This window comes from Oryctolagus cuniculus, chromosome 18 (genome assembly GCF_964237555.1).
Source record: "Oryctolagus cuniculus chromosome 18, mOryCun1.1, whole genome shotgun sequence".
NCBI classification, from domain to species: Eukaryota; Metazoa; Chordata; class Mammalia; order Lagomorpha; family Leporidae; genus Oryctolagus; species Oryctolagus cuniculus.
Genome location: NC_091449.1, coordinates 20,913,856 through 20,926,679, shown reverse-complemented (window position 1 = coordinate 20,926,679; position 12,824 = coordinate 20,913,856).

Genomic DNA, 12,824 nt, shown 5'->3' with positions numbered 1-12,824 from the left:
GAAAGTGATCTAGAGACAATTTAAAATACGCAGGAAGGGGGCCGGCACTGTGGTGTAGCGGGTAAAGCCGACGCCTGCAGTGCCAGCATCCCAGATGGGCGCCAGTTCCAAATAGGATATTATATGTAAAGCAGCTTAGGGCCGGTGCTGTGGTGTGGCGGGTTAAAGCTGCCTCCTGCAGTGCCGGCGTCCCATATGGGTGCCGGTTCGCGTCCCGGCTGCTCCACTTCTGATCCAGCTCTCTGCTGTGGCCTGAGAAGGCACTGGAAGATGGCCCAAGTGCTTGGGCCCCTGCACCCACGTGGGAGACCCGGAAGAAGCTCCTGGCTCCTGGCTTCGGATCAGCACAGCTCCGGCCATTGCAGCCATCTGGGGAGTGAACCAGCGGATGGAAGACTTTCTCTCTCTCTCTCTCTCTCTCTCTCTCTCTCTGCCTCTGCCTCTCTGTAACTCTGTCTTTCAAACAAACAAATAAATCTTAACACTGGTTTCTCAAGCACCGTTTTTGTTTGTCTGCACCCTCCCCCGCCCCGCCTGTGAGTCATGTGGGACGATGCCATCTCCAGTGAGTCATGTGGAAGGATTCCGTCTCCAGACCCCTGCCCGGCTGCTCCCGTCGGCCTGGCTCCCTGAAGCCAGCAGGGCAGCTCCTAACGCAGGAGCTCCTTCAGCAGCCTGCGTGTGGGGTCCACTCCCTCCCTCCCCTTTTACCCCTGTGGGCGAAGAACTATCTTCCAGGGGCTTCCTGAGAGGCAGCGCTTGGGAGGCATTTTTTTTTTTTTTTGAGCCGTTGTTGGTCTGCAAATGTCTAATCCTGTTTCCACTTGATGATGGTTTGAGAGAATTCTGGGTTCCACAGTATTTTTGCCAGAGCATCCAATGCCCTTTCTTTCTTTCTTTTTTTTTTTTTTTTTTTTTAAGATTTATTTATTTATTTGAGGCCGGTGCTGCGGCTCACTAGGCTAATCCTCCGCCTGCGGTGCCAGCACTCCGGGTTCTAGTCCTGGTCGGGGTGCCGGATTCTGTCCTGGTTGCCCCTCTTCCAGGCCAGCTTTCTGCTGTGGCCCAGGAAGGCAGTGGAGGATAGCCCAGGTCCTTGGGCCCTGCACCCGTATGGGAGACCAGGACAAAGCACCTGGCTCCTGGCTTCGGATCAGTGCAGCGTGCCGGCCGTAGCAGCCATTAGGGGAGTGAACCAATGGAAGGAAGACCTTTCTCTCTGTCTCTCTCTCTCTTGCTGTCTAATAAAATATAAATAATAAAAAAGATTTATTTATTTGAAAGTCAGAGTTACCAGAGAAAGGAGAGGCAGAGGGAGAGAGAGGGAGGGAGAGAGAGAGAGAGAGATATCTTCCATCTGATGGTTCACTCCCCAATTGGCCTCAATGGCTGGAGCTGTGCCGATCTGAAGCCAGGAGCCAGCAGCTTCTTCCGGGTCTCCCACGCGGGTGCAGGGGCCTGAGGTGTGGGCCATCTGCTGCTGCTTTCCCAGGCCACAGCAGAGAGCTCATCCAATGCCCTTTCACTCTGACCATCTGACTGTGGCTTACATCCTGATTTTTCTCTCAATCTGTTACAGACCTGGAATTCTGAAATCATCACTACCAGAGCCACCCTGGAGGCCTCTTCTAGCTTCCTTCCACTGTGGGGATTTTTCATGTAGTAGTTCCTTTTTCTTTAACATAGAGCTGTTTATGTATTTATATTATGTATTTATTTGAAAGACAGAAATCTTGTAGGTATGGTTTGATGGGGGTATGTGCAGGGGTAGAATTTTAACCAGGAACTCAAAATTACTCGATTCTCTTATTCTGTGACCTTTCTGCTTTATATTTCTTCTTGAGTCCATTTGGCAAATGGAAATGGTCCATTGCATCTAAGTCCTCAAATATATTCACAAAAACGTCGCTGATAATATGTTCTGTCATCTTAATATTTGTAGCATAGTACCTTTGGCCTGTTCATTCATTTCTCTTTTTATTAATTTTTTAATAATTTTTTTGACAGGCAGAGTGGACAGTGAGAGAGAGAGACAGAGAGAAAGGTCTTCCCTCCGTTGGTTCACCCCTCAATGACCACTGTGGCCGGCGCACCGCGCTGATCCGAAGCCAGGAGCCAGGTGCTTCTCCTGGTCTACCATGCAGGTGCAGGGCCCAAGGACTTGGGCCATCCTCCACTGCCTTCCCGGGCCACAGCAGAGAGCTGGCCTGGAAGAGGAGCAACCAGGACTAGAATCCGGTGTGCCAGTGCCGCAGGCGGAGGATTAGCCTACTGATCCATGGCGCCGGCCCCTGTTCATTCATTTCTTTAAATTAAAAAAAATTTTTTGCTTTATTTGAAAGGCAGACAGAAAGAGAAGAGACAGAGACAGAAACAGAGTGCCCATCCACCGGTTCACTCTTCAAATGCTCTGGACCAGGCCAAAGCCAGGAGACTGGAACTCAGCCCAAGATCCCCTGTGGGTGGCTGAGCCACCGTCTCCCAGGACGCGGGTTAGCAGGAAGATGGGATGGGAGCAGAGCTGGACCTCGAAGCCACACACGCTGACATTGAACGTCGTGTCCCAAGCATTGACCCCACGCACGCTGACATGGAACGTCGTGTCCCAAGCACTGACCCCTCCACCTTCCCGTTGTCACGCCCCCTGTTGGCCTTTTGATATGGGATAGGGCAGGGAGCTAAGCCAGGGCCACAGCGCCTCCCCTCGAGGTACTCCCCTAGCCTGACTGTCAGTCAAACAACCCCTTTCCCAGCGCGTCCACCTGCCACTGTGAGGGGCTCGCTCTCGCCGCTCTGCCTGCAGGTGGCGCTGTCTCCTGGGCTTTCCCCTTCCGGGCCCACGGGGTGTGCACCATACACGTGCCTGTCCTTGGAATGCCTCTCTGGGTGACAGCTCACTCAAGGGGAAGGGAAATGGACAGGTAAAATCCTTAATCCAAGAGAAAGTGTGGTGCGCGAGGTGGGGCCCAATTCCTGTTCTGGGTCCTTTCCTGTCACCCAGAGAGTGACACGTGTAACGTCATGATTTCTTATATTTCTTATTCTTGAAAAACGCAAAGATTTTAGAGTCTTTAGGGTTCGAATCATTCTTCCTGACTTTCAGGGTTGTTATGATCCCGCATTGCAGCTCTTTTTAACCTGAAACCCGAAAACTGTGCTGCTTCGTACGATCGCTGTCCGTTTCGATTTTCCCATGCATTTCTCATTGTTACTGCTCGTTATTCTACTTGTACCTTTTAGTTTTTCCTCTCTTTGCTTTTCTTTCTGCTAAGGTCTCCAGGACTTCCTGTAGTTAAGGATAGTTTCAAAGCAAAACGTCTCCCTTTTTATTTAGCTGGAAGCGTGTTTAGTTCCCCTTCGTTCTAGCAAGAGGCTTGGGAAGGCAGCTCTGGGCAGGCACTTTCCGCTCGGCGCCCCCAGCCACTTCCTTAGAGAGGCAGACACTAGCCACTCTGCCACCTTCTTCTTCCCATGTGTGCTGTCGAGAAATCTGCAGAAAACCCAATTTTGCTTTCACGAAGGTACTCAGTCTTTTATTTCCAGTAGTTTTATTTTTTAAGTACTCACTTTATTTATTTTTTTTTTCATAGGAAAGGCAGAGCAAACGAGAGAAAGAGAGAGAGAGAGAGAGTCTGAGATTGGCTGGGTCACTCCCCAAATGCCCACAACATCCAGGGCTGGACCAGGTCTAAACCAGGAGCCTAGAACTCCACCTGGTCTCTCACAAGGCGGGCAGGGACCCAAACACTTGCACCATCACCACTGCCTCCCAGGGTGCGCGTGAGCAGGAAACTGGATGGGAACTGGAGTGGGAACTCAGGCCAGACGTTCTGATGTGGGATGCAGGAGCAAAGCACTCGCCCCAGCCGTTTTGTTAAGCTTATCTCACTGTCGGGGCCGGCGCTGTGGCGCAGTGGGTTAAAGCCCGGACTGCAGTGCCGGCATCCCATAAGGTCACTGGCTTGAGTCCTGGCTGCTCCACTTCTGATCCAGCTCCCTGCTGATGCACCTGGGAAAGCAGCAGAGAACAACCCAAGTCCTTGGGTCCGTGCACCCACATGGGAGACCCAGAAGAAGCTCCTGGCTCCTGGCTTCACGTCGGCTCAGCTCCAGCCATTGCAGTCATTTGGGGAGTGAACCAGCGGAAGGAAGACTTCTCTCTCCCTCTCTCTCCCTTTCTCTGTAACTCTGTCTTTCAAATAAATAAAAAATAAATCTTTAAAAAAAAATTTAAAAAAAAGATCGCTTCATTGTGTTTAGTATTCCGTGGTTCAGCTTCTGATCCGGCTTCCTGCTAACGTCCACCCTGGGAGGCAGAAGTGCTTGGGCCCCTTCCACTCCTGTGGGACACGGGGTTGAGTTCCGGGTTCCTGGCTTGGGCCAGAGAGACAGAAAGTGCGCGCTTTGCCCCCGCGGGCCGGGAGTGGCAGCAGGGACCCCGCTGTCCCTGTGCCAGCTCAGCCTGGCCTCCTCCCAGCTGCTTCCGGGAAAGGTCCAGCCGCCGGGTTGCACACGTCCATCCTCTCGTCCCGGAGTGCGGCTTCTGGCATGTCGGCCACGGCTTTGCTTCAGATCAGCACCGGCACGCTCTCGGCTTTTCTTGGTCTCCTTGGACTTCCGCTGTGTGCTGGTAGCCCCCCTTCCTGCTTGCATTTGGTCTCTCAGAGAGCCCCAGACACGCCAGAACTGGACCGTGTTCTTCTGACGCTGCTCCTAAAACAAAATGTGGCCGGCGCTGTGGCTCACTAGGCTAGTCCTCCACCTTGCGGCGCCAGCACACCGGGTTCTAGTCCCGGTCGGGGCGCCGGATTCTGTCCCAGTTGCCCCTCTTCCAGGCCAGCTCTCTGCTGTGGCCCGGGAGTGCAGTGGAGGATGGCCCAAGTGCTTGGGCCCTGCACCCCATGGGAGACCAGGAAAAGCACCTGGCTCATGCCATCGGATCAGCGCGGTGTGCCGGCCATAGCGCGCCGGCTGCGGCGGCCATTGGAGGGTGAATCAATGGCAAAGGAAGACCTTTCTCTCTCTCTCACTGTCCACTCTGCCTGTCAGAAAAAATGTAAAAAAAAAATGTGCAACTATTTCAGTGATAAAAACGTGCGACGTAAAACTTGAACGTCTGGGCGGACACCATGTGCAGCAGGTTAAGCCACCACGTGTGATGCCACATCCCATAGGAGTCCTGGCTGCCCCACTTCCACACAGCTCCCTGCTGATAATGATCCGTTGCAACTTGTCATTGAATTTGTATTTACCTTTATTTATTGAGATAACAGCATACATACAGAAAAGTGTGTGAATCTTAAGTGCACAGATTAAAATATAGAATGCTGGGGCCAGTGTTGGGGCTCACCGGGTTAAACTGCTGTTTGTAATGCCAGCATCTCATATCAGAGTTCTGGTTCGAGTCCCAGCTGCTCTGCTTCTGATCCAGCTCCCTTCTAATGTGTCTGGGAAGGCAGTGCATGATAGACCAGGTCTTTGGGCCTCTGCCACCCACATAGGACACCCAGAAAGTGTGGCTCCCAGCTTCTGTCTGGTCCAGTTCATCACAGAGTCAGTAGCAAGATCTTGTTCATTAGAAACACGGGAGGAGAGCACACGGAGAGACTTAAGTTGTGGCTGCACTTCTGGGACAGGCAGTGTCTCTGCCCAGGGAGAGAGAGAGAGAGAGAGAGAGAAGGGGGCCCAGCCCATCCTTCCCTCAGGGTCCCACTCCAGAGAGAACTAACCCCCTCCCATGATGCTGGCATCAATCCACCTGTCTAATCAGCTCTTGAAGGACCCCCATCTTGAAGTTCTCGGCCACGCGGGGCTGGTCCACGTGCGTCTGTGAACTATGTTGGTCCCCTGGGGGGGCCCTCTGCGTGTCACAGGTGCACCTAGACACTTGTCGCCCTCCTCCCGCCCTGTCTGCAGGCCTGCAAGGGATGTGAGCGGCTGCTTCCTGCTAAGACAGGCTCCATTTGACTTTTAAAACTTGTCTTAAAAAGTATAACCCTAGGGGCCGGTGCTGTGGCGCAGCAGGTTAATGCCCTGGCCTGAAGCACTGGCATCCCATATAGGCGCCGGTTTGAGACCCAGCTGCTCCACTTCCAATCCAGCTCTCTGCTGTGGTCTCGGAAAGTAGTAGAAGATGGCCCAAGTCCTTGGGCCTCTGCACCCATGTGGGAGACCTGGAAGAGGCTCCTGGCTCCTGGCTTTGGATCGGCACAGCTCCGGCCACTGTGGCCAATTGGGGGTGAACCAGTGGATGGAAGACCTCTCTCTCTCTCTGCCTCTCCTCTCTCTGTGTAACTCTGACTTTCAACTAAATCTTTAAAAAATATATATAACCCTAATACATAAAAAGGGAAGAGGGACGAGCCACACTCGGCTAAGTGCTCCTCTCACAAAACCTGGCCGTGGAGCAAGGCGGGATCTTTCCCATTCCTCCCTTCTTTGTTCTCTTTGCAAACAAGCGTGCATCATCTTCTCATTGGAAGTACTTTCCCACTAAGAGCTGTGGCAAAATAACCCCGAGCCGAACAGAGCAGGGAAGCAGCCAGCGTTCCAGGATTCTCCCACTCGGTCTGGCTTTGTTTCCCCCGCATCCGGTTTCCAGTGTCTTCTATAACGCGGTTGTTGAAACCACAGACCATAGACACTGACTGAAACGGCCCCTGGGGAGCATAAACTAATAGGCATGAGAGCCCTGGCCGCTCCGTGAGTGCTGGCCTCTGCGCTGAGCCTTGTCCTTATCTCGTTAGTCTCCGCAGGCCCCGGAGGTGTGTAACCACATCCCCCCTGCTGCGCAGACCAGCGCTTTGGGCTCCTCCACTGTAGGCTCGCGCTGGCTACTGTAGGCTCGTGACGTGCCTACGGCTCAGTTCCCACTGTCCAGAGGCGCTGCCGCGATGTGTCTGTCCTGGGCACAGGAGCCAGCCTGAAAACCATAGCAGTGGATGGAAATTCCCCTCTGTCGAACCTGGGCCACTGAGTGGCGCCTCTCGTGTAGCTGATCTCAGGGACTCATCGGCCAGTCTCCCTCTCTTGGCTTAGTTTCCCAGTGCTGCTTTGATGAGCGAAGGAGAATTTGTTGCTAAAGACGAACGCCCTGCATTGAGGAAGTGGTGCGTTCGCTGCAGACAGTCCTGTGGGGTCCGGACCACAGCCTCCTGAGGTCGGCATCTGTAGACAACACCTTTCTTCTTAATTTTCAATTTTTTTTTTTTGACAGGCAGAATGGACAGTGAGAGAGAGAGACAGAGAGAAAGGTCTTCCCTCCGTTGGTTCACCCCCCAATGGCCGCCGCGGCCGGCGCACCCCACTGATCCAAAGGCAGGAGCCAGGTACTTCTCCTGGTCTCCCGGTGGGTGCAGGGCCCAAGCACCTGGGCCATCCTCCACTGTACTCCCTGGCCACAGCAGAGAGCTGGCCTGGAAGAGGGGCAACCGGGACAGAATCCGGCACCCCGACTGGGACTAGAACCCGGTGTGCCGGTGCCGCAAGGCGGAGGATTAGCCTATTGAGCCACGGCGCCGGCCCTCTTTTTCTTTTTTTTATTTGTGAAAGGCACAGTGACAGAGAGAGGAAGCAAGAGGCAGAGAAAGAGAGAAACTTCCATCCTCTGGTTTGCTCCCCAAATGCCTGCAACAGCCAGGGCTGGGTCAGGCCGAAGCCAGAATCCAAGAAGACTCCATTGGGTCTCCCATGTGGGTGGCAGGGGCCCCAGCCTGCCTCCCAGAATGCATAGCAGCAACAAGCTAGATTGGTAGTGGAGGAGCTGGGAATCGAACCGGGAACTCCAACACGGGATGCAAGTGTCCCAAGCAGCAACCCAACTCCCGTACCAAACACCCACATCTCTGTGGGGTTTGAGAAACAGGACAGGCCTTCCCTTCCCAGAATATCAGTAGGAATAAAATACATAAATTGAGAAGGCGGAACAGGAAAGTCGGTGCAGAAAAAGAGACTAGGGAGAGGCAAGAAGCCCTTAGGAGGCCAACCTTTTAGTGCTTTGGTTCATAAAATGAAAACAAACAAAAAAGTCACGCCCTGTTTCCCTGCCCCTGGCAAGGTGCTAACACCTGGCCAACTCTGAGCACATCAGCCAGGCAGCCCCAAGCTCAAGGGCAGGAGACGGCCTTGGACCGGGCGTCTGCTGTGAGGGCTGTGGCCCTGTGGGTCCAAGATGCCAGAAAGACAAAGTACAAGTTCACGAGAAGCGGAAGCCGTAGGAGGCCGGCGGGGGGTGGAGGGGCTGTCCCGCTCGCCCTGGTACCGTTACTTGGCACAAACGGATGCATCTGCTCTGTGGAAATGGAACTTAAGGCTGTCACAAAGAATTGAGGCTGGGAAACCCAAGGATCTGGAATGTTCTGAAGGATTTGGGGCTCTCCAGAATGGAGCCTGTGGGAAGGAACTTGGTTCAATTAGACACAGCTGGGGAAGAAACCTTCCTCAGAGAATGTGGGCGGGATTTAGTAAAAGGTCAGAACTTACTAGACCCAAGTGGGCATACTCAGGGGAAAACCCAGAAGACACAGTTCATTAGAAACACATACAGTCGGTGCCAGCGCTGTGGTGTAGTGGGTTAAGCCGTCGCCTGCAGTGCTGGCATCCCATATGGATGCCAGTTCGAGACCCGGCTGCTCCACTTCTGATCCAGCTCTCTGCTATGGCCTGGGAAAGCAGTAGAAGATGGCCCAAGTCTTTCCCCGCACTCGCATGGAAGACCTGGAAGAAGCTCCTGGCTCCTGGCTTCGGATCAGCACAGCTCCGGCCGTTGTGGCCAATTGGGGAGTGAACCAGCAGATGGAAGACCTTTCTCTCTGTCTCTGTCTCTGCTTCTCTCTGTGTGTAACTCTGAATTCCAAATTAATTAATTAATTAAAAAGAAGCACATATGGTCGGGGGCATAGCGGGTTAAGCCACAGCTCGCAACACCGGCATCTCAGAGCAGGGTTCCAGTTCTAGTCCTGGCTGCTCTGCTTCCAACCCAGCTCCCTGCTGACCCACTGGGAAAACGACAGAAGATGGCCAAGCGCTTGGGCCCTGCCACCCATGTTGGAGTCCCAGGCTCCTGGCTTCAGCCCAGCCCAGCACCTGCCATTGCAGCCACTTGGGGAGGGAACCAGTGGATGGAAGATCTCTTCCTCTCTCTCTCACTCTGCCTTTCAAATAAATAAAACAAATCTTTAAAAAAAGGTGGTCAGCCAATCTTCCTGTATCTGGGGTGTGAAAATATATTGCTGTTATTTGCCAGAAGTACATAGGCCTACCTGCTGTGGAGGCCCTGCGTAAGAGGAGAAGAGGACCCTCTCCCGGTGCCCACTCCGCGTGTGCAGTCTGTAGCAACGGCCTGGGATTTGGACCAGCCAACGAAGCGCCCCCTGCAGGCTGGGAGGGGACTGCAGAGGGCGATCTGGGGACCCTGGGAGCCCTTGCAGAGAAAACCGAGTAGAATGGATGGTTTTGAGGGAACTGATAAAGACAGGAAACACACGGGCATTCCTACCGGGCACTTGGCCATGTCTGCAAGGACATGACATCCAAATGAGTTTTCTTCTCTCCGCAGCCCTAGTGGGAGGCAGGAACTTTACTCAGAAATCGGCCCTGTGTGCCAGGGCTGAGAGCGGAAAAGTAAAGAGGACGCGGACTACCAGCCCCATTCTCCCAAGAGAGAGCCTTGGGCCCGCCTGGATAGCTCTTGCAGATGATAACCTTGGGCAAGGAGAGAGGGGCGGATCCCGGCCCGGCGAACGAACGCAGGCGCCGTGACACGAGGGGCAACTTGGTGGCTGGATACCTTCAGGGACAGGACACCCCCTTCCCCCTTCGCCGTGTGGACAGCTGCCCACCCAGCAGCGCCACTGGAGACCCACAGTCATCACAGATGAGCTTTCCTAGCAAGAATGGACCACGTCCTCGGGCCCCTGCCCCCACGCGGGAGGCCCAGAAGCAGCTCCAGGCTCCTGGCCACTGGAGGAGGGAATCCACGGGTGGAAGATCGCTGTCTCCCTGTCTGTCTCTAATTCTTTCAGATTAAAAACAAAACAAAACACACAATTAAAGAAAAGCAGAGGTGAGTGTTTGGCCTGGCACTAAGACACCAGATGGGATGCCGGTGTCCGATCCAGCGCTGGCCACTGCAGGCAAAAGTGGAGGGAACCAGTGGATGGGCGTGCAGCCTCCCGAATAAATTTTAAGAAAGAATAAGAAGAAATAAAAGGAAGGGGTTACCCTAGGCTTCAGGGCCATGCTTGTCTCCAGAGGAAAAGGCACGGTGGCTTCGAGGGCACTGGTACCACGCCTGCTCTGGCCCCGGGCGGTGGGGCCCCAGGTCCTTTATAATTATCTATTAAGCCGTACATTTATGCTTCATACCTTTTCTGTAACCAAAGAGTTTAAAAAGCCACGAATTACCAAAGTTAAAATACTACTGAATAGTACATTTAAAAGTGGCTAGGATGGTACATTTAACACTATGGGTGTATCTCACCGTTATCTAAAATATCTAAACACAGACGGTGAAATATCGCAAAAACATGCACAGAGAGCGACCCCATGTGGACATCTTGGGAAACGCAGTTTGAGCCGAGGCTCCTTTAACGAAATGCCTGCAGCGAAAGTGTTAGATGTTGGGGTATTTGGGGACTTTGGAATACTTGTATATACATAATGAGATATCGTGGGGAGGGGACCCAGATGTAAACATGAATCTCATTCGTGTTTCACAGACACCTTAAACACAATGTTCTTGATCATCTTAGGTACAAACTTGGTGACCACGGAGCCAGCAGACTTGTGGTGTCATGTTGGCATTCAAAAGGCTCCAGATAGCCCAGGTGCTTGGGCCCTGCACCCCATGGGAGACCAGGAAAAGCACCTGGCTCCTGGCTCCTGCCATCGGATCAGCGCGGTGCGCCGGCCGCAGCGCGCCAGCCGCGGCGGCCATTGGAGGGTGAACCAACGGCAAAGGAAGACCTTTCTCTCTGTCTCTCTCTCTCACTGTCCACTCTGCCTGTCAAAAAATAAAAAAAAATAAAAATAAAAATAAAATAAAATCAAAAGGCTCCAGATCTTGGAGCATTCCAGAGTTTGGATTTTTGGGGTAGGAATGCTCAACCTGCATTGTAAAGATATCAGTTATCGGGGGCCGGCGCTGTGGTGCAGTATGTTAATCCTCCGCCTGTGGCGCCGGCATCCCATATGGGTGCCAGTTCAAGTCCCGGCTGCTCCTCTTTCAATCTCGCTCTCTGCTATGGCCTGGGAAAGCAGTGGGAGACGCCCCAAGTCCTTGGGCCCCTGCACCCACATGGGAGACCCAGAAGAAGCTCCTGGCTCCTGGCTGCGGAACGGTGCAGCCCTGGCTGTTGTGGCCATCTGGGGAGTGAACCAGCAGATGGAAGACCTCTCTCTCTCTCTCTCTCTCTCTCTCTCTCTCTCTCTCTCTCTTTCTGCCTCTCACTGTCTGCAACTCTACCTCTCAAATAATAAATAAAATCTTTAAAAAATATCAATTATTGGTTATAGATTCAGAATCAAATTCCCCCTCTAACTGGACAGACTCTGGCACAATCAGAGTGAGAGGAAGGCACCCTTTATCCGATACCAAGACTGACCACAGAGCTAAGATAATTGAGCCAATGGACAATAGCTCAGAGTTGGATCAAGGGAGCCCACGCAGGCACTCGGACGGAACCACGCAGGTGAGGCAGCTGTGGCTGGGCAACCCGTGGGACGTGGCTTCTCCATTCGTGATCGCGCTGTCCATTTTAGCAGAAAACCATAAATAACTCAGAGTCCATGGGCAGGAAGAATGGATAAATCAGTGATGATGCATGCCCACGCTGGAATACTATGCAGCAGGAAAAAAAAAACAGATCAAATCTGGGACCTGTGTGGTGGCACAGCAACCACGGGGTAAGCCAATGCATGCACCCCAGCGTCCCATACGAGCGCTGGTTCTAGTCCCGGCTGCTCCACTCCTGCTCCAGTTCCCTGCTAACAGCCTGGGAAAGGCATCAAAAGGTGGCCCGGGAGTTGGGGCCCTGTCACCCTCGTGGGAGACCCAGACGGAGTCCCAGGCTCCTGGTTTCAGCCTGGTCCAGCCTTGGCTGTTGCAGCCATCTGGGGAGTGAACCAGTGGATGGAAGACTGGTATATCTCTCTCTCTCTCTTTCTCTCTCTCTCCCCCTCCCTCTCCCCTCCCTCCTCTAACTCTGCCTTTCAAAAACATAAATATTTTTTAAAAAGATAAAAAAAAATTATGAATAAAAAAAGCAAGTCTCAGAAGATAACACAGGGTGTATGATTTAATTTAATAAACCTCAAAAGCAAACAAAACCAAAAACCAAAACAAAACAAAATAATATTGTTTAGGGATGCACACCAATGTGATTAAAAAGTATTAAAAGGGGAAAAAATAAAAAAATTTAAAAAAGAAAAAGCAAACATCAAAAATATATAAGGGAAAAGTTGTCAAGAGGAGGGTGACAGAGACTTCGGGGAGCGGAGGCAGTGGGGGCTGGCGAGGGCCCAGAGGCAGGCCCGGGGCTCCTACCGGGGCTGGGGTTCCCGGGGCTCACTCTGCTGTTAGACATCATAGCTGATCTAGGCACTCTTCGGTGTGTGTCAACCCTCACACGAGTGTGACAAACATGGAGGAGCAAGGGACAGTGCCCGCCCTCAGCCGAGGACCACGCTGGCTTCCACAGACCAGACACTGCCTCCCTGGTCCGGGCTGCCGAGAACAAGGTGGGAAGATGAGGACCGGAACCGGGCCACCTGGGGGTGATCTCCGAACTTGGAGGAGCCGTTCTGGGCAGACAGGGCCGCCTCGG